Source organism: Falco peregrinus, chromosome 3, assembly GCF_023634155.1.
Source record: "Falco peregrinus isolate bFalPer1 chromosome 3, bFalPer1.pri, whole genome shotgun sequence".
NCBI lineage: Eukaryota > Metazoa > Chordata > Aves > Falconiformes > Falconidae > Falco > Falco peregrinus.
The window spans coordinates 11,352,443-11,373,905 of record NC_073723.1 but is presented as its reverse complement, the minus strand read 5'-3'; the positions used below and the strand labels follow the sequence as shown (position 1 = coordinate 11,373,905).

At 37.1% G+C, this 21,463-nt stretch overlaps 1 long non-coding RNA gene across 2 annotated transcripts; it reads left to right on the top strand.

Annotated features, from left to right (window-relative positions):
• The first annotated feature begins 15,708 nt into the window (after nucleotides 1-15,708).
• LOC114011692 (uncharacterized) lies at nucleotides 15,709-21,089 on the top strand. Of its 2 annotated transcripts, XR_003553735.2 has the most exons (4): nucleotides 15,709-15,808; nucleotides 16,326-16,404; nucleotides 17,014-17,136; nucleotides 19,503-21,089. It is a non-coding gene; the product is annotated as an uncharacterized LOC114011692 (long non-coding RNA). The 2 variants fall into 2 exon arrangements; XR_003553734.2 differs by lacking the exon at nucleotides 19,503-21,089 and having other exon boundaries at nucleotides 17,014-17,434.
• The last annotated feature ends 374 nt before the right edge of the window (nucleotides 21,090-21,463 follow it).

Here is a 21,463-nt window from a genome sequence, read left to right as displayed (position 1 = left end):
AATTTGATTATTCCTGTAACACGTTAGAAGGAAGCATGCATAAGATTTAAATTTTAAGTGGATGAGTTCATTAGAACACAGAATACTTGCCAATAAATGTTGATCTTGTCAAAAAGTTCAATACCAAAAAATGCTGTTTGCATTCACACCACTAGAAGAAAGCATTTGGCAAATCCAAATTTTAGATTATTTTTTCTCTCTCTAGTGTTCTGTTTGAACTGAAATGTGCTTGTACTGTGTGGGCTAAGTAGGAGGTCATTACAGTAGTAAGGAAAACTAAATGAAGACTTGCAAAGAAGGTGCAAACTTGCAGATCCCATATTTTGAAGGTCTAGTTTTATATCAGAAACTTATTTTAACTCTTTACTGGAAAAGAAAAGAAAGGAAACTTTGGACAGAAACCTGGGAATTTAAAGTCAGGTGACACATAAGAATAAAGTGAAAATATAAAAAATAAACCTCAAAAGAAAAAGTTTGATAAAGGGAGATCAGGAAGAGAGCATATGAAAATAATTAAATAGAAAATAAAGTTGTATATTTCAGAAAGCTTTTTCATTATTTTCTAGTACTGCTTTCTACTGTCTCTACTTTGAGAAGGGCTAAACACTGCCTACTGCATGTAGCCTTATCCTTTTTGGTTCCACTCGTTCAGTAAAACTTTTATTGTGAACCGTGGATCTATTCTAAGTAACCCAATTAAGGATTTTACTACAGAATTTTCATTTGAAAGTTCTATTTTGGCCAGTGTTTTAAATGCCTAAAATGTGTCAGCTTCAAGATAAAGGACAATGATTGCTTGGTTACTTGTTTACCACAGAATCATAGACTCATTTAGGTTGGAAAAGACTTTTTGAGATCATCAAGTGCAACCTTTAACCATGCTGAGGCAGAAAACCCGGAGATAGAATTTGTATTTTTTTAATTTAGCTATTTAAGTTAGAGGTAGTAGACAACAAGAAACTTCAGGTGGCCAGCTATTGCTATTCAATATTGACCCCTGAGACCTTTGCTGGCTGAACTGACAAAATTCAAGAGGTTTGTAAACACCTTTAGTAAAGTGACAGGAGAAGGCTGACCCGCTTGGCAATGGGTACACATATTACCTAGAGTGTAGGGCATCAAATTTCTTTGCCTGAAGAAATTTAAGCTCTCAAATCTTTTCCCGGGAAAGTATCCCAAACACTAGTATTCTGTACTTCGCTTTTCTTAGTATTTCTGACACACTTTTATGTTTTGTGAGCATCCATTGATGCAGAGCCTGGAATCCAGCAGACACCATTGTTACAGTTTCCATTATAAACCTGCTTGAAAGTGTGACATGGTTAATAAAAAATATAAGTGGAAAAGTGGCACGTAACATGCCAGCTTAGAAGTATCCGTTTTAACTTGTAAAAGTACTAAAGAAAGCGGTCTTAAAACTTTTTACAGGACTGTAAGTGAAAGAAGTTATTTTAAAAGTGGCAAGTAATCCATCCATGATATTGAACCAAATGAAATCCAGTTGATACGCAGTTGAAAACCACGAAAAATCATGATGGACCCTTTGATGTTTCATTTGTGAATCAGCTGCTAGCACTGCGCACGTGGGTCTTTCAAATAACTGTTTGTGACAGTGTTCAAGAAGCTTTCCTCTCCCAGCTGAGCTGAAACCCACTTCTATAGTTCAATCAAAAAGGTGTTACTATTTTAGAGGTTTTCCCCTGATAGTTGCTAAGCCCTCATTTGGATGCAGCAGCCAAATTTCAGCCTTTTCTTTGCAGCCCAGTTGGTATGCAGTCGGGCAAAGGCATACCTCCAAAGTTAGCCCTGCTTTGGAAAGGTGGATTATATCGGGTCACCTGCAAAGGTCCCTTTCAACCTCGGTTATTCTAGCAGTCTGTGATTTATCATTATCTTTCATTTCTGTGCCCAGTGGATGGCTGGCACCTTCCCCTGTATAGTACAAGGTATGCCATGGATTTTCTTAATCCTGTGAAAAGGTTGATATGGTGGAGGTTCTTTCCCTTTAATTCATTACACTGATTTCAGAAGTCAAAAAATGGTGAATCCCACAAGTATACTTTTTTTTTTTGTCAAATATTAAAAGACAGAATCAATTCAGAAAATTAAGAACTAGTTATATTTTAGCCTTTAATAAGAAGGCCTTTTGCATTGTAATTATAGACGCTCAACTCAGTTATTAGGGATTACATATGAATGAATGAACTGTTACAGTTATTTCATTTACTTACAAGATACTGTAATTTTCCTCACTGTGTTCCAACACCTCAGTCAAGTAAAAGAAATTATGTTCTTTCATAGAACAGATTTTGAGCTCACGTCTGTATGTGTTAGGGGAACATTCAGACCATGAGTAAGGTTTCCCACATTTAAAAAAAAAAAACCTGCACCTTGAGGTATTCCTACCTTTTCAAGGTCTAGGTAAATACATAGATTATACTAGTAAATTATCTCTGTTGAGTAAGTTAACAAGTTGCCATATGGAGCAAACTGCACTGGCAAAAGCTCTTTTGCCATTGTATGTTTTAGCTAGGGTACAATTTTTTTTCAAATCCTTAACTAACGCACTATATTGTATGAAGCCTTCAAATGTAGAACAAGCTTGGGACATTCACCTGTCCTTTTAAATTGAAATAATAGTGCAAAACCGACAAACATGAATCTACCTTGTGTAGAAAAGAAACAAGGCATTTTTTTGCTTACCCTTTCACAAATTATTCTTTAATTTGAACAAAGTGATCAATGACGTTTGCCGCAGAAGATCTTCCCAGGATAATAAATAACACATGGATGGCAGATTTGGGGGGGAAGACAAGGGGAAAGTCAAGCCTTTATCCAAAACCACAACTGCATTAGTGCTAAAACATGCATTGGGGCTCTATGGAGAGAGGTAATTTTTCAGCCAGCAGCTTGTGAGGGGAAAATCAAAGAATTCAGCCTAAAATGTAGGACTACAATCTACACGGGGCCAAATGAGGGCATCCTGCCTACCACATCTCTCTGCTGAGACTCTGCTTGCGTGTGGAGCACACTAATGCCTTCTGATGGGCTCAGTTACACTGAGCACTTTACACCTTTGCACTTCCATTAAAGTCAATGCAACATTCATGATGATAGGGCTTGGCAAGTGAGAAGGTAGAAATGGTGCCTCACTCTGCGTTTGATGAGAGGCGCTACCCACCACATCTGGGAACTCAAATTTGCATTTGCGAGTAGCATCACTGAAATAAGCAGTGGATGTTGTTACTGTGTATTTACACATACAAGTAGTTTTGGCTCTGACTTTTCATTACTGCCTATAGTTAGGCTTCTTGGACGTAAGGTGGCCGAACATGCAGTCACTGGTTTTGGACACCCTTAAACACATGGAACTGTAGCTAACTCATTAGATAGTCCGGTTAAAATAAATAGAACTGTTTACAGAGTAAAATGCTACTCACCCTCTTCATTGCCAGAAAGGACTAATCCTCTGAAGTAAGAACTCCACAAACTGCTACAGATGTTGCCTTCTCAGGTGGTTGCTTTGAACCACGCACATGTTTCTGGACTGCACCTCCTAAGATAGGAAGTGGAACACTTTGTCCTTAAAGTTCAGATGTGTTTAGCTACTGTCAATTAGACCTTGTTCTTGGCTTTGGAGAGATGGTTGCAACTAATTTATTGAGTCATTTGAGAAGGGGCCTCAGAGGTACGTACTCCAAACTCCTGCTTGAAGCAGGTTCAACACTGAGATCAGACCAGGTTGCTCAGGAATTTGTCTAGTTTGCTTTCAAAAACCTCCAAGGATGGAGACTACATAACTTTCAGTCTCAGTTGCTAAGTTACCAATAAATATATTATTTGATCTCAAGCCTCTGCTCAGAAACACAGTATTCTAATCAATAATTCGGTATATATACCAGAGAAATAAATCACCTTATTTTTAAAAATATTTTTGAGATTGAACTCCATTATTCCTCCACTTCAGTGAATAATCCAGAGGTTAGCAAACAAAACTAGCTGGAAGACGAGATATCCCTTTGCTATGAGCTTTGGTGTAACATTGCATATCATGCTTTTTGCAAAATGCCTCTGTCTTCCAGGTAGGAAAATGAGTTAGATAGGTCCTATGCAAGTAGATAGAAGGAATATTATAAGATACCTGACCAAATAGGAACTGGAGCCTTAGAAGTACTTGAATTTGGTGGCTAAATGTTTCCTGGGCTTTTTTTGTCACATGTGTACCCTTTCAAAGAGGAACGCACCCTTGGTCTGAACTGAGTGAAATGCTAAACAGTAAATGGGCAGCTACCTTTGTGCTTCCAGTTCCAAGGACATAGTTCTGGGTTATTCAAAATTTATCAACATTTTTGTATCTACTTAGGGCACCTTTTAGAAGTTACATGATTTTCTTTTTTTCTTTTTGTCTTTTTCATATCTGCATTATGGTTTGCTGCTACCCTCACCAGCTTCAGAATGTGTATTTCTATTTATTTCATCAGTAAACCAGGATCAGATATTATAAGAACTTCTGCTTTATTAAATTTTTTTAAAAAAAAGACATAATGTGCTGAGTCCCCCTTTCAACACTTGAGAACATGCTTCCCCCCACCTCAAGTCAGCTTTTTTCTGAACTGTGTTCCACAATTACTTTCAGAATTGATTAACTTCCAGTTTGTAATGACACATCTAGCAGTTGTGAAATAACCTAAGTCAGCACGTCTTCCAATGTTGCAACTCTGTGAGCTGACTCAATCCATTTTATAGTTATTGAGTTAGACATTTCCTCATTACTCAGGGACTGGTGCCAACCAAGGACTCTTAACCACAACCTCCACAAAAGCCTTTTTTTTTTTTTTTTTTGTGTGTGGCAGTGAAGAGTGACATTACAATTAGGCAGAAAGCTAAGGTTTGTTGTTGAAGGACACAAAGTGAAGTAAAATCTAGGAAAGTACTCCAAAACCTAAACTCCTATAGGTAGGAAAGTAAGTTCTGCTCCAAAAGATTAAAGAAGTCATATACTTGATTTACCTAGACTGGAACTGGGTGAAATTCAATACATTACTAACTATTAAAAAAAATAATCCATTAATTATGTGTTCTAAAATAAAAATTATCTTTGAAATATCTTCTTTTCAAATTTTAACTTCTATAAAAATAATCATAAATATTCTAAAAATATTTGAAAGTTAATAATATTTGTGTAAGATCAAATAGACTGAATACATTTTTGAAATTACTGTAGGGTGTGGAAACTGTTTCTTTTACTCCTTTTTCAGCTGTCATTAAAGAAGTAGCAGTTTAATGTTATAAACTGTGATAATCATCATCTTACTCGACTGATGATGCATAGTGGGACCTTCCAGAGAGGCACAAACTCTGCTGAAAGTAAACAAGGAGGAAGGAACTTCACCAATAACCTCTGCATTACTGCATAACTGCTCACAGCTCTTTATGAGGACACTACTGTGCCATTTTAATGGAAGTGGTAGAACTGGGCAAAGAATGTTAGTTACCACCTTTCAGTCAGATCTAAAATTAACCCCTGGTAGAAATCACACAAATTATTTTAAAAAAATGTTGCCTCCATAAGGCAGAAATTGTTTTCTGCTTTTCAAATGGTAATAAATACCATGTTCTTTTTGCAACTGAATTAATGTACGGAAACCAGCAGATGAACAAGTGTCATGTTGTAGTTTCTGGAATTCCCATGAGAGCTAGTACTTTGGGTGGTTATGCTCATGATTAAATGTTCCCACAGAATTCACCAGACTTGAACTAAAACATAATCCTTGCCCATGTAGTAATATGGGATGTAGAGAGTTCAATTTCTCACATTTTTCCATTGCAATTCTACTCATTATGAAGGATCATCCAACATGTCTGAAAATTTATTTCCTTAGCATTATAATAATATAAGCCTCTTTCTTGAGCTTCCTGTGAGAATAAACAGTATCCAATCTAGCTCTAATCTATGTTATTGGCTGACTGTAGATGTATTCATAAAAATTTTTTACTTTTTGTTTTTGAAGGAATCCAACTGAAGATATTGTTCTTCTTGGGGATTTCTATACATTTTACCTTATTTTTCCAAACTGCTACTGCTGCTCTAAAGGAAGAACGGGAGGCAATACATCCCAATGAGAAAATGTAGTAGAAATGACTGCAGATAGCTAGAAAGAAGGTTTTAGGGGTCCTTGCTCAGTTAGTTTTGCTTATAAGCGACACTTCAGATTCCAGAGCTAAGAAATTCTGGTATTTCCCATCATGTTGCTACCATCACTTGGCAAGAATATACACTAATTTACAGGTCATGGCACACAGTTATAGCAATTTGGACAGTTAATGAGTTTCATCATCTCCTTTAAAATTCGGTAAAAAAACATTCACATCCAGGAAAACTTGAATAATTTGAGTATTTTGAAAGAAAGAACACCTCCACTGCCTGTCAGTAGCTACTGGCCATCCACAATTATTTTAGAAATAAACTACTTGTGGACTGACCATTTACCTGCAAGGAGACTGAGTGATTTTATTTTATTTTTTAAGAGTAAACTTATATGTACTGTCTTTCATCATCTCAACTTTAGAGTTGATCTTGTGACACCTTGTGAATAACTGCTGAGGAATACGTGATGCACAATAAGCATGCCTTAAGACTTCCATAGAGTACTACTAAATAGATAGATCATTAAACCTAATGTCTTCTTGTTCTTAGCATTAATATATGTTGTATAGATATATACAGAAACAAACATGCACAGACACAGATATGTGTATATGTGTATCTGGTTTCTTTTGGTTTTGAGTTGTTGCATGTGTTTCAAGTAGCAGCTATAATCACACTGCTAAACAAATCCAAGTTTTCTTCAAAGATTGATTTCCTGCTCTCTTAGTTTTGTTTTTAAAAAGACATAGGACAGGAGGCTCTCGAAAGAAGTTTGATGGGCAGAAGCAGTAAATACAGATTTTTCACACTACATAAGTATTTGACAAATGGCTACATGTACATAATCCCAGTTTCTATGCCAGCCAAACCACAATGACAAATGTAAATGTTTAAATACAAATAACCTTTTAAACAAAGACAAGTATTTTAAGATAAAATAAGCATATATTAGGAAAAAAAAAGATCTTGGATGAACACTTACAGTATGACTTTGATTGCTATTCCTGGTGGCACAGAAGTTGAATACATGCTTAGTGAAAGTCAACAGAGATTGCTAGATTATGTTCTTATACTTTGTGGAGTCTTTCTAATACAGATGCAGAACTGTGAGTACTAGAGGATGTGTATACATACAAAACGTAATTTTGCATGCAGTATCTTCCCTACGTTTCTGTATTAAAAATATAATTTATCAATTTGTGATAATGATTAAGCTGCTATAACTTTGCAAGCAGGGTATGCATCTGGAATTTTAAAGGACTAAGATGACTGCAGTTCATGTGGTCTCAGCTGTACTGGAGACCAAGAACTATGTTTTGGGCAGAAAGTTTCACATGGAATAAAGCATTAACAGTCTGGATTTTGCTGATTCAAGGTGTTTATTTTATTAAACTGTAAATATGTGTTTCCCTTGTATAAAAAATATATTTTCTGCCTTACTGATAATTTGAAAATTCATTTTGAAATATGAAATAAAATAGAAATTAAAATTTTCTTATTAAAATTTCTTGTATTAGGGCTGTCTAATAAACATTTTAATTACACAGTAACATTTTATTATTAAATCTCATCCATTTTCATCATATGTAATTGAATGCCATAATACAGTAGTTAATATAAATCTTAAAATTATTACAGCTCAATGTGTCTTTACCAGAAGAAAATATTCTTCTCATAGAAAACTTCAGAACATTTTCCCACCAGATACTTTTTGAATATACAGCTCTATCTGCTACCACAAAAGTACTTTTTCCAATTGAAGTTTTTTATTTCAGTATGTTTTCAAATTTATATTTCAGTGTGTTTTCAAACGTGTTAGGGAAGCATTCATTCTTCTCCAGTTTGCTCATCTATCAACAGAGTTTAAAAATACTGTCCAAATATGTGTGTACACATTTGGGTAACATGCAAAAAAAAAAAAAAAAAAATTGCACTACATCGATGATGGAAATGTAAGAATTTAGTAAAAATAGAAAATTAGATTTGTTTTAGTTAAACTGTAGTATTCTTTCTCAAACAGGCCTCCAACTGAATAGCTATGCTTTAGTCATGATTACTACTTGATTCTGTTTGTAGTTTCAAGCTGAAGAAATATTTATGGCAAAGGTATTTTAAGTTGATTTTGATTTTAAATCAGAATTTTAGTAGAATACCTAGAAGAAAGCATTTAACCCTTCAGAACTGTACTGATAACAAAAATAAATGTAACATCTTACTTGATCAAATCAACTCCTTTCAGTTTTAACCTTTACATCATGACAGACTCAGACCCGTAGCATTTCTGTAATCGTGGGTGACTCTAGAGGAATCAAAGGCAGAAAAATGAGATCTATGCATTCAAACCATTGTCCTCCAGTCTCATCAATAGTACTTCCTTACAAAAAAAGCATTGCTGATTCACATTGCTCCATTTAGCATGCACTAATGTCAATATGAATAAGTAACAGTTGAACAATTGGTCCTTCTATTAATAGGTAACACATGAATTTCAAATGCAGCATATTGCAGTAATCAAATGCTTCCATATATGGCTTTTAATAGGTTAGCTTTTTTAGAGGTGTTAAATTGTCATTTCAACCTGTCAAATTCTGTTTATAAAGACCATAGACATTTAGTAAAGATTAATTTTCATGTAGGTGACCTTGGGCTTTTTTTAAGCTCATCATAGTTTGTCATACATATATAATATACAAGTGAGTAGAAATAAAGGTTAAAGATCCTCTATCTGAGCATAGCCTGAGAAAATACTAATTGGGATGGGGAAAAGCAATGCTGAGGGCTGTGCTTATAACTAAAAATCTTATTTATGTGCTTAAAATAAAACAGTTATTATCTAACAAAAATGACTAGAAATGGTATAACAGTCTTTGGCCTGTGTTGTCCTCAAAACCATACTTGGAAGTTTGAAACAATGCTAGCTGTCGCAGCTTTAAATCATGCCAGGCACAGTGCTAAAAAATGAACATTGCACAATCATATTACATCTGGAATGTAATGGAATTTCTGATTTTAAAGGCAAATTATCCTCGTGAATTACCTACTGACCGTAAGGTATGCTGCAAAATTCAGGCATTATGTAGGCTGTGATGGGAATCTATTTATTTATTTATTTATTTAAGAGAGAATCAGACTTTATAAGGATGGAGGTGTTACTAGCTGCCTAGGGTTTTTTTAACAGGACGGCTGTTTGGAGCCTTCTGGTTCTTAGTCTTCACCATTTATATTCATAAATGGCAACCAGAAAGCTAGCTGCAGCTACAAACAGGCTCAGGCTCAGAGGCTGTACAGGCTCCAAACCATTTTGAATCACCACTTGCAAGCAGAACCTGTCTTAACAAGATTTTGACTTGCCTACCTCTGCAATTTTTGTGTTATTCCAAATATGAAGCTCAAAGAGAGTGTTTCCAGGCATAAAATTTACAGGAAGAGTGCCATAAGCAAGAGCAAGAAAAATGGCAATTTTTAGTCAATACATGGTGGTCCTAAGAAATGAATGGCATTATGTGTTTCATTTGTACTTCTTTGCCTTAGGCTGTTTTACGTTCTGCTAGGGGAACAGTCTTCTTGGATGTCAAGTCTGTCATTTCTTTATTTGGATATTTGGATATATGTATTTGGATATAGAGGAAATTCCTACCTCACCTTTATGATAAGCAGTTGATGTGATACAAAACAGTGTGGGGGAAAAATATGGGTTTGTACAATAAATGCCACTGGTGATGAAATTATCCGGTTATTTTATAATCCATAAAAATCCCATTTTTATAATTCTGTTTACCAGTTGTGACTTGGCTAATTGTGCCTATCATGTGACACATGGTGGAAGGGAAAGATAGTGAGATTAATAAGTAATTAATATATCTAAAGTGTAATTAATTTAATATGTATTCTCTCAGGACTTGTTCTACATAGAACTGGCTAAGAAATCACTGCAGTTAACATTAGACTTCACTGGACTCCTGATCAAGACAATTTTTAAAATATGTCCCTGATATTGTGGAAACACTTATTTAATGTTCTAGATGCTACATGGGACATCTTAGAGCCTCAGCTGGCAGATATGACAGGCACAGCATGTATATTGTTAAGTTAAATTTGAAGTGAAAACTGGATTTCAAGACAGTCCCTTTAATTGCAGTGCAAGGTTTGAAAAGAATAAAATTAATCAACCCTTTATTTATTCATATTTGATAAAGTGAAGTAGTTTAAAGATCAGAAATTCTCTCAGTGTTACACCATCCATCTACAATTGTATAGTATTGTACAAATTAACACCATTGTGCATTATCCTACTTTGGACTTTACCCAGTTGAGAAAGGACAGTTTAATAATGAATGAATGCCATTGCTGTCTGATGGTTTGTTTTTTTCTTTCCACAGAGTCTTCTAATGATCTAGGACTATACAGTAATGTCTTAATTTATCATTAGAGCTGATGGGAATATGGTGTTTTAAATTAAAGACGGTATTGACCAACAAAGACTGGATTGCATGCAGTACTCAGCGTCCCATTTTTCAGAAATGTGGGGAAACTGGATGGAGGAAGTTTCTCACTATCATCCTGCCTTAATTTCTTTCCTTCAGGAGTTTTATGAGACAATGCAAGCGTTCTCAGATGAAACAATGAAAAAATCAAATACATACATATGCTTTACCAGCCTGCACTGAAAAAAACCCAAACCTATAACACTCAAGTAGAACTAAACTGCTAGGAGTTACGCAAGAAGAAGGGGTTTCACTTTATCTTTTTTTTTTTCCTCCCCACATGCTTCTCTAGGCGCTACTCCCTGGAAAATGCCTAAAATAATTCAAAATCTGGTTGTCTTTTTCAATTGAGTTTATGCTATTATTACATACGTTTGTCCTGGGCTAGGCAGAATATGACTGCAGCTACAAAATGCAGTCTCCATTGAATACTGGCTTACACATTCCTAACATGAACATTATTTAAAGCAGTGAGAGTAATAATCCTCACAGACTGGCTGAAGCAGTATCTTTTGATCTCTCAGTCATCTAACTTTTTGCATAAGCCTCTGCAGTGGAGAGAAGCAATTGAAAAAAAAAATATAGCTCTGAAGTGGACAGAATTTACTCCTTTTCCTTTCCTGTTGCAGGGAAGCCGGTATCCCTAGGGATGCAAGTTCTCTCCTTCAGTCGTACTAAGAAGTTTTATACCTGTACATACCTAGAAAAGGCAAGCACTTTATTTAGTAATCAAATATTTTCTTCTTTTTCTTACCTAAATTTCCTTCTGATGCATCCTTAAAAAAAGCCCATGAACATAATCTTTTAGAAGTAACATCATCACTGCCTACTGCACCATATCATCATCTTTAGTGTGTTACATTATCTTTCAGACCTATCATTTCAATTAAAAAATGTCTATAAAAGCAAGTTATTTACCTAGAGATGCTTCTCTTCACTTTTTTTTTTAAGTATTTGAGAACAAATTCTTCCCTTTGAGATGAGATGTTATCTATTGCAGCTGAATTTGACCTTTTGTTGTTTCTAAACTTCATTGGAAGAGCCTGAACACCTGTTTTGAAAAGCTGGGTCCTGCCCTTTGTAAGAAACAAGGAAGAACTTGTTTTTCATAAAAGAATGAGGAATGAAAAGGGAAACCTTCTGGGAGGACTAGGGTAGCCAGATAATCTATGATTAGGTGGTTAGACAGCAAACAATGCACAGGGAAAAGGGAACATGAAGGTTTCTAACACAGGTGAAGGGGACAGGGGAGATGCAGCAGAAAAAAATTTAAGAAAAAGTAGATATAAGTTATACCCAAATGCAGTAGGAATAGTACAGATAGGAGGCAAAAGTTCTATGTAAAGCCAAAGCATACAATAGTGTTAATGTTACTCAGTAAGGGTAAAGCATCCAGAGTCAAATAAATAATAATGAACAAGTGTGTTCCTGACTGTCTGCTGTAGGACATTAATACAGCTAGAAACATGAGATGATACATTTTTTCAGGTATGGACCATACAGAAGAAATGTCACTGTTATAATAAACTGGATAAAGTAATGACACTTGTGCAAAAGACCAAAATTTGGGGGTGGGCATGGCTACAGTTCACAGAGTAAACTCCAGCAGTATGTAAATGAGCTGCAAAGGACAGGTACCATGCTGCTGGTGCAAACGGGAATATGTGAAAACTTGTATGGGTTGAGGAGAAGTACAATTAATGTTTTCAGGAGATATGTTTAATCATCATCAAATAATGGCAATAACAAAATGTGGTTTTGGATTACTTGTGTTTCTTTGGTATGTACCAAATGCATGAAAAAAATCAGGTTTTTTTATTAGTGAAACAATTTTAATAACTCTCTAACCAAGCATCTCGTTGCATTTCTACATTGTTTTCAGTCCTAGAATGTGTCATTAAATTACAGAGTACCAGTGATTCTGTACCAAAGTGCTCAGTTTTCCTTATGCTTTCACTTTGACAGAAATGGGGATGTAAAATAGGCCAGGTTTCTACAAAGAAACCTTATTTATAGGTGCAAGTTAATTGATATTGCTGAGACAAGCACTCTAAGAGATCAGTTTAAATGTTACTGCCAACGTGTGTCACAAACAGACTACCAGAAACTGCAGCAGTACAGGACAACTGCCAAGGGAAGGCAATATGCTTCTGGAAACAAATAACCATTCAAATTAGGTTTTAACATGAAAAAAAAACCAACAAAAAAAACCAAACAAAAAAACCCCCCAGCTAAGAATGTGTGGCTCAGTGTTGTAGGCTTAATGATTCAATGTTAGAAGACAGATAAGATTTGTAGGGAGAAATAATGAATATGTATACATACACACACACACACACACCCCCCACCCCCCATCTTTATCTGTAATTATATAAATTAGACCAGGCTTTTGGACACACAACATTCCAGAAACGATTGCATAATAAATTCCTATTCACTTGAAATAACGTGGAAGAAAAACAAATTCAGGTTTCAGATGTGTTAGAAATAGACTGTGCTATTTTGAATGTTGGTTGGCAAATTCCACGATGACAAGCTATCTATGTCTACATATATTCGTAAGGTTTGCATTAGAAGCCAAGCCTTATCATCCCTGAATTCACTAAAACATGTTATCTTATGGACTAAAAATGGGAACAGTTACCATTAATTGTTGCCATAGGTCTGTGTTAGAGTAAATGATTCTTTTCTGCATTTCTGTGAACTCCCTGCCCCAGATATCAGCATCCGGAATTGAATATCCACACGGAAAGAATATTTTTCTCTCTGTGTCTTTCCGACTGCAAGTCGGATGCAGTATAATGCAGTATAATGCAGTATAATGCACAGGTTAACACAGACAGATATTACTGCCTTCTGCAATCAGGGTTGTGCAAATGAAACATGTCCACTCTCTCGTTAGAAAAAGGAAAAAGCCTTCATGCCTCCCATCTTGGCTACATGGACAGCATCCTGATGTAATTGAATGTAATAAATTAATCCTTTACTCCTCTCTGGTGAGAGAAAGCCTCTCCAGTCATTCACATGAGATTATGTGCATCTTTAATCATATGCTTATGTGCTTTGCTGGGTGAGAAAAGAAGGCACTGCTATTTGGTGCTAGAAACGCAGGGAATTCCACATGAAGGGAGAAGGGATTTCTGAGTTCCATTTAAAAACACTGATTTTTAGCCCTGAATATTTTGATAGAAACACTTGGCCTAGGACTTCCTACTAGGAGTCTTGGTGAAGGCATTAAATGGTATAAAGCTGGAGGATGTACATCACAAATATGTTATTTGAGAAGTACCTTACAGCCAGTTTTCCTGTTGGTAAGATTAGTGAAGCTGATGTGTAGCTAGGCATTGGGGAAGCAGTTTTTAAATTAGCTGCAGATGTCTATGAACCTCCAGTTTCTACCAAATTATTAGAAGAATAAACTGTCAAAACAAATATTTAGGTGTCTCAGGCAATCTGTTTTTAAAGTGTTAGGGCACAGCTAACACACTCTTTTAAATAAACGGCACAGCTCCCATTCACGAGCAGAGCCATACAACAACACCATATGATACCCACAACTGACTGGTGTGGCAGAGCTGGAGGGATGTGATGGATCTAGGTGCTCCAGGTGTTGAGGTGGATCTGTCATGGGCTCCTGCATGGGCTCCTGTCCACAGGGCACAGTTCCTGCCAGGAGACTGTTCCAGTGTAGGCTCTCTACTGGCTGCATCTTCCTTCAGGGCACATCCACCTTCTCTGGTGAGAGATTCCTAATGGACTTAGCTTTGGCCAGCAGCGAGTCCATCTTGGAACCAGCTGGAAGTGGCTCTGACATGGGGGCAGCTTCTGGTGTCTTCTCACAGAAGCGATCCCTGCAGCTCCTGCCACCCCTGGCCTGGCCTGGCTACATAAGCCTTGCCACATAAACCTAGTACAAGGTTCCTGACTACTAGCAAAATTTTCTTGCCTCCTGCAGCACATTGTTTCTGAAGCTGCCTTTTCTCTGGGCAAGCTCAGCTGATCAGAAGAAGTAACTGCCCCTTTTCTTTAAGAAGCATCATCTCATCCAGTCTTCTTAGAGAAATAAAACATAATTATGAACAGAAATAAAATAAAAGAAGTCAGAAATACAGTTACAGAATACAGAATACAGAAATACAGAAATATTAGTTACAGGACACTAAAGTCTTGGCTTGTGATTCCTATAAATCTTGATTACTCCTGGAAGAAACTTAATCTGAGCTATTAGAAACAGAGACAAGAAAACTTGTAAAAAGTGAGAGACAAAGACTTCTAAATGAATAACATTAAATGAACTTTCTTTAAATGCTTTAAAACCCCAAAGAAACCAAAAGGCGCATTTACACTTTGATGCTGTGATGTTGGCAAAGCAAAGATCCAGTTCATAGGCTAAGGCAATGCACTCTGCAGATGGCGAAGGCAAACCTTCATCCCAGTTCATACTCTTGCAGCTGGTATCCTAAGTTTTCTATCCTGCATTGGTCTCGCTTCCTTTCATTTAACAGCCAGACTGTTATTTATTTTCCCTTTTAACAAATGGGGCTTTTGTTCATCTCCTTCCTTCAAGCAGCCCCTTTGGTAATCTTTGTTTGTTCCTGAACTTAGGACCAAGTTGCTGAATCATCTCTGACATAAAACACAGTGAGGGTAATGCATGCAAAGCAAAGACTACTGAGTAGAGCGTGATAGTGCTAATCCACTCGCATTTGTTCCTGAGAGGAAAATGCAGCTTGCCACTGTAACAAGAGGCAGCAGAGCACAGTCAGAGGAATTGTACCAGGGGCTGCATCACAAAGAAATGGTACCATAAACTTATTTGCTGTGATCCTTTGTGGGCATGGTCAGAATTGGAGGGTGGGTGTTCTTTTTCCAATATCTTGTGTTAACTCTTGGAAAAGGGAGCAGCTGCCTCTTACATGCAGAGCAGCCTGGTGACAGTGCACGGGAACAGATGGCAGAGCAAGTGTCTCTTTCTTTGCATTTAGGCAGTCCCCTTCTCTCCTCCTGCTTCTCACAAACAGCCTCAGTGAATTTTCTTCATGCTATAAAGATACTAAACCTTTTCTTTTTCACTCCAGGAAACAATCACCCTTGCTCTTTGAGAAGTAAAAAGAAGAAAGAGGGGGAAATCTAAAGTGCTAATTCTGTGTCCCCCCAACCCCTGCCCCTTTCACAGGTCAGTCAACTGAAAAAAAGAGATGAGCATTAAGACTGCATTTTTTTTCTGCTCCTGTGGGTTGACAGATAGACAATCTTAACAGCATTTGGTATTTGCCTTGCTGTACAGAGAAGCCATGGGATAGATTTCAAACTGGGGAAGAATTAGTGTAGCCATTCCTTGATTTCTGCATCAGTGCCAGAGGTTTTTCCTTTTGTATCAATAATCTGAAAACAATGCTTAGTTTATAGATATAAATATGGATCGTTTATACAGATACAAGCAAAACTTCTGCACAGCATATATTAGCTAGTGACTATTGTCTGTTAAGTATTGCTTGATGAGGAAAAACCATAAATGTTTTCACATAGTTTCCCTGTGATTTAGACAAACTGAGTTATTGAAAATTGTGCAATGACTCGCACTTGTAAATACAAATTAATTCGGAGGTCATATGGACACTTTTGAACTCAATGTTTTGGCAAACTCCACTGGGACCAAACTAACATGGCTAGGTGCTCTGTTCTTTTCTAAGAGGCGTCCACCCAGCCGTTCAGAGTCTGCTGCTGACAAGAGTGCCTGGAGCAACTAGACTTGGACGGGAGATGCTGGTGGTAGGTCACCATACTGAGACTGATTCATTCAGACTGTCTGCAGGCTCACTTAGTGCCACTGAGTTGGCTGCACTTTCTTTACCTTTGCAGTTGTGAAGGCTAGAGATGTATGTATTTTTTAAAAGGCAATTTCAGATTCTGACATAATTCCAAGACCTCTGGGACTTCAGACACTCTGTAGAGACAGTAGTGCCTAGGCTTCGATCCATGCTTGCTGTCAGGCCCCTATTCCTGCAATTACAGATGATCCTGTAACTCTTACTGTCCCACTTTTGGAAAGAATCAAACAGCAACCTAATGCAAAACTCAAAATCCAAATATATACTGAAGCAAACCAGAGGGTCATTTATTTCTGTACCTGGTGAATATTCCATTTCCTGAAAAGAAAATATTAATTGCAACTCTCAATATGCCATGTGTTAATTTAATATAGATATTTTTCAGTGCTCTGAAAGATCAGAACATGAGCTAGATGTTTGCATGGAGAAGCACTTGAACATATTTGTTGATTAAATACTCCTACGAGTTAAGACTTTATTTCAAGGTCTTTAGAAATTGTTTCCTGATCATCTTTTGTAAACAAGCACTCTTTACGTATTCCATTAATAGGTGTTTTGTATTGCTGCAGATGAATCTGAAGAGACTGGACCCTGGGAGACACTCTTTGTTATGTGGTAGTTTCTTCAGGGCTTTGTAGAATGTCACTTTGAAAATGTAACACGATGGAAATCGGTGAGCTGTGCTCTCTCATGCAATAGAGTTTACATAAACATTGAAATGTTGTTTCTGGTTGATATAGCCTTTAACTTCTATGAACACTGTCCTCAAGCTACTATTTTTAAAATGCGGGAAAACACAAAATATTTTGCCTGCGTACTCTGTGTTGTGAAATCATATGAAGTTTTTAATTCAGTTGTACATTAATTAAGTTGGCATTGAAGTGGCAAAAAACAAAACCATGCTAAAAAACCTCAGGCCACAAGGCCATGACAGATAAAATCATAAGTACCAATAAAACGTTATAGCTCTGTCACTGTTCATTGAACATGCAGCTAAGTTTGGGGGTGGGGGGTGGGTGGGTGGGTTGGTTGTTTGGTTTGTTGTGGGGGTTTAGTATTTTTGCTGTGGGTTTTTGGTTTGGGGTTTTTTTTGCTGTTTTTTTTTTTTTTTTTAAGTATGAATGTTTTCTACATGTCAAAATAAGCTGTAGACTTTAGTGAACCCACAGTCCAGGGGTTTAGGTACAGGTGTACTTGCACAAGAAATCCCAATAGCTTTCACTAAAAGTATAGAGTGTAGACTGAGGTAGATAAAGGAACTATAGAACATTATTTTTTTAAAAGCTGAAAATGATTAGATCTGTATTCTTCTGTAACTTGTTCCTGAAAGGGTGGGTAGTACAAGGTGGGTAATGCAACTGCTCCTGATGCAGACTTCAGCTCTGTGAACTTTTGTGCAACTTCACTGCCTTCTCGGACTCTGGATTATATTAAAGAACAGAAATAATTACACTGAGGGGCCTGTCCTGCATTCCTAACATAAGCAAGATGCTTATTGGATTTGCAGTCTAGGTCTGTCTTTTGTTTAGTAAAAGCTTTGAAGCCTTTTGAACAAGGACCAAGTCAAGATCTTTGAGTGAGACCTAAGCAGAGTTCTGCATAAGTAAGAAATACACTCCACATACATGGAGCATAATTATTTACATTTGTTCTGTGAGTTCTTTGTAATCTGTGTTCTTTTGACATGCACAGATTTCATAAACGTGAACTGACTTTTGAGATGGCAAGAAACACAGCACTTCATACAGAGAAGTTGCTTTGTATATATGAAATATGAGTGATGGGCTTGATAGTGTGTGTGTATTCACCGCTGTCCTCTACTGGCTGTATGTAGAACTGTGCAGCCCTGTGTTCAGGAACACTGGGCAAAGGCAGAAAAATTTGCTGTGCCACTCATTCAAATTTGAAAACTAGTCCTGAGTCAACCATGTTTACAGCTGTTTTGCATTCGTCTTCCCATAATATTAAAATAAAAGAAATAAAGAAATTTTTTTTTGGTTTGGTTTTTAAGAGTGAGCTAATATCTTTTTCTATGCTAGCTGACACAGTTAGAAAAAAAAAGACAAAATTTCAGGCACAAAAGCCTACATCGTGTCTGACAAAGAAGCTGAAACATGCAAGTAAAGCAAACATTAAAAGCAGGTGGCCTGAGTTTAACATAATTGCTAATTGATTGGCTTCCTCAGAGAAAAGAGAGCTGATACCTCCAGGTAACAGGGCTACAGTGGCACACATGCGAGGTACCAGTTACCTGTGAAACTAAGAAACAGTTTCTGTAGCTCCAAAACGCTCTCCAGAGTACTAAGAAAAATTAGATGTTGAAATCAGGCCATTTAAACCTGTCTTTTTATGTCTCAGGTTGATACATAGCAGTTTTGGGGCATTAGGCTTTGATTTTGGTGTGGTTGTCTGGTCCCTTAGTTCTGTGTTAGCCAGCAGGAATATGCACAACTATTTCCCTTATAACACTTTCCTCTAAGGAATGTTAGTTACCTCTTGCTACATTATACTTCTCTTAATTATAGAATGGGATAAAGGCTTTTCATTCATTGCAGCCTAAGCATATTATGTAGTTCAGTGTCTTGTCACAAGGAATTTTCTAGAGATTTGAAGAGGAAAACAGATAAAATTTCCCTTTTTCACTGATCAGCTCTAAGCACTTCTATATCTGAAGAAGCTGGTTTTGTGTCCCTAGCAAGGAAGTGAAAAGGGAAGCCAGCCTTTTTATTTAGCTCAGGAGCACAAAGTTTATCACAGCAGTATTTGCTCCAACTGTGCTCAGAAAGGCTGTATGTATGCGCAGCAGCATTTGGAAAAATGGCTGCTTGGAGACATAAATCTCCCGAGACCTCACTATGGTGTGTAGCTTTGATTTCTTTCCTAATGCAATAAAATGTTGTGTGCCTTAATACTGCCTCAAGTTCAAGCAGCTTCTTGCTATATTTTCCAGGGTGGAGGAGGGGAAGAAATATAGTTGGGAAGAATGTTGCTTCAGAAATGTAGTCTTGTTTATCTGACACTTTTACACGTTCATTTCAGTGGCAGAGCTGGAGGTAGTTGAGGACCACTGACAGGAGCGTTCCAGCCTGGCACAGGGCATCCTGCAGCTGAGCTGCTTCCATGGGGCAAAATGGAGGCATGTCTTCCTAGCAGTGCGCGGAAACCTCAGCGAAGCAGCAGTCTGGTTCTCATGGTAACCAGGATTTCCATATACTGCAGGGGTACACACAGTCTGACATCACTTTGCTGCAGGGAGGATTTCTGTGCATACTCAAGGACTAAATTAAGCCCTCTGTAAAAGGAGAATGTGTGTCCATTTTCATGTCTGTAAGTGTATGGCTTTCCTTATGTGAATGGAAGATGAAAAGTGAGAGAAAAAGAGGTTGCAAAATTTTATTTCTCTAAGCAGAAATAACCCTGACACAACCATCTTCTCATTTTTAGTTTGCACCTCATTTTAAAAAGCAATAATATCTTGCACAGCTGGGAGGAAAGAAGATGCTAGCAGCTTCTTTAGGTCTAGAGAAAATGTGCTTTGGTAATCAGAACATAGGGAAAAAGATTTACTGAACGTTAGGAGGTCCTTTTTGCTGCAACAACATATATACAGATTTTAGCAGGGAAAGACTGTAATGAAGATGTGATATTCATCATGCATGGCACAGTGACATCTGGTGTAAGACGTGCTGTGCTGTGTGCTGCAGTTCCCAGCTAGGAAGATAATCCATGTGCTTTGGTGTTATCAGACTCTGCCGTGGAGCCCAGTGAGAGGTCTCCTTGCCCCTCATTTAAGATGAGCCATACTTATTGTAATATCTTCCAGGGCCCCATGTTACTCAATTCTGTATATATATTCTGTCATGGGGAATTATGATACAAGAAAACCTGACTTGAGATCTCCATATTCCCATTGTTCTGTTAAGGAGATTGGCGCTCCCTGAGTGTGAAAGGTCTACAGTTGCTTGTAGATCATTTATAATAGGCCTGTATATGGACCTAAAAAAGCTTAAAATTTCCTGGAGGTTTGGCTGGAGGTTGAAGACATTTAGCATACTGAGGGACCTGTTGGTTTTTTTGTTTGTTTGTTTGTTTTTTTGTTTGGTTTGTTTTGGTTTGCTTTGTTTTTTTTAATTTTCTTTTTGGCAGTAACACCAATTCTGAACTGAAAACACTTCTCATACAGCTATTTTGGCTTGTATTGATCTAAATCATTTTGAAGCCTTCCATTTGCAGAGCTTTAGTATGGGCTTTTGTGAGCTCTGATATATGGAGATCCTGCAGTGCCCAGGCAGACACCAGTTATAAAGCTGCAGTTCTTCCCTTTCCCTCATTACAAACCCTCATCTTTCTAAATGAAGTTCGGTGCAGCACTGCATAGGTTTGGTATCCACACTGCTGTCTCAACTATATGATAAAAAGGCCTTTGATTTGTTTGACTTTTGAACAGGGTTTTACTTTGCAATGTGTTTTGTGAAGCACCAAATATATTCCCAGATGATCACAAATTAAGTGACGATGTTAAATAAACATCAGTATATTTCTTCTGAATCTAGTGTACCATTAAGTGGTACAGAGCTTTCAACAAATTGCTGCTTTTTCATGTTCTAGTGAACAGATTTTACTCTTCTTCTGAATTATGCTTCCTTTCTTTCTCCTTGGTTATGAATCAAAATTTTATTACGTTACTGAAGTTAAATGTGCGATGTATAATCAGAAATGTAACGATAAATGTCTTTTCCTTGTCACCTACATGTGGGGATGAAAAGAAAGAAGAGGTAAAAATTAGAAGAAATAAAAGCCAGACCTTGGTACTTTAACTGCTATATCCTCCAGTGAATTGTTTTCTTGCCGGCAGCTTCTGGTAAATGTGGAAAACAAAATTGGTGGTTATGTAATGCCTTGAGAGGAAAAAGAGCCTGCTTTGAACTGACAACAGCCTTGACAGCTCGAATGCTGAAGCTAGAAATATCTCGTCAGAAATACCATCCTTAACATTGCAG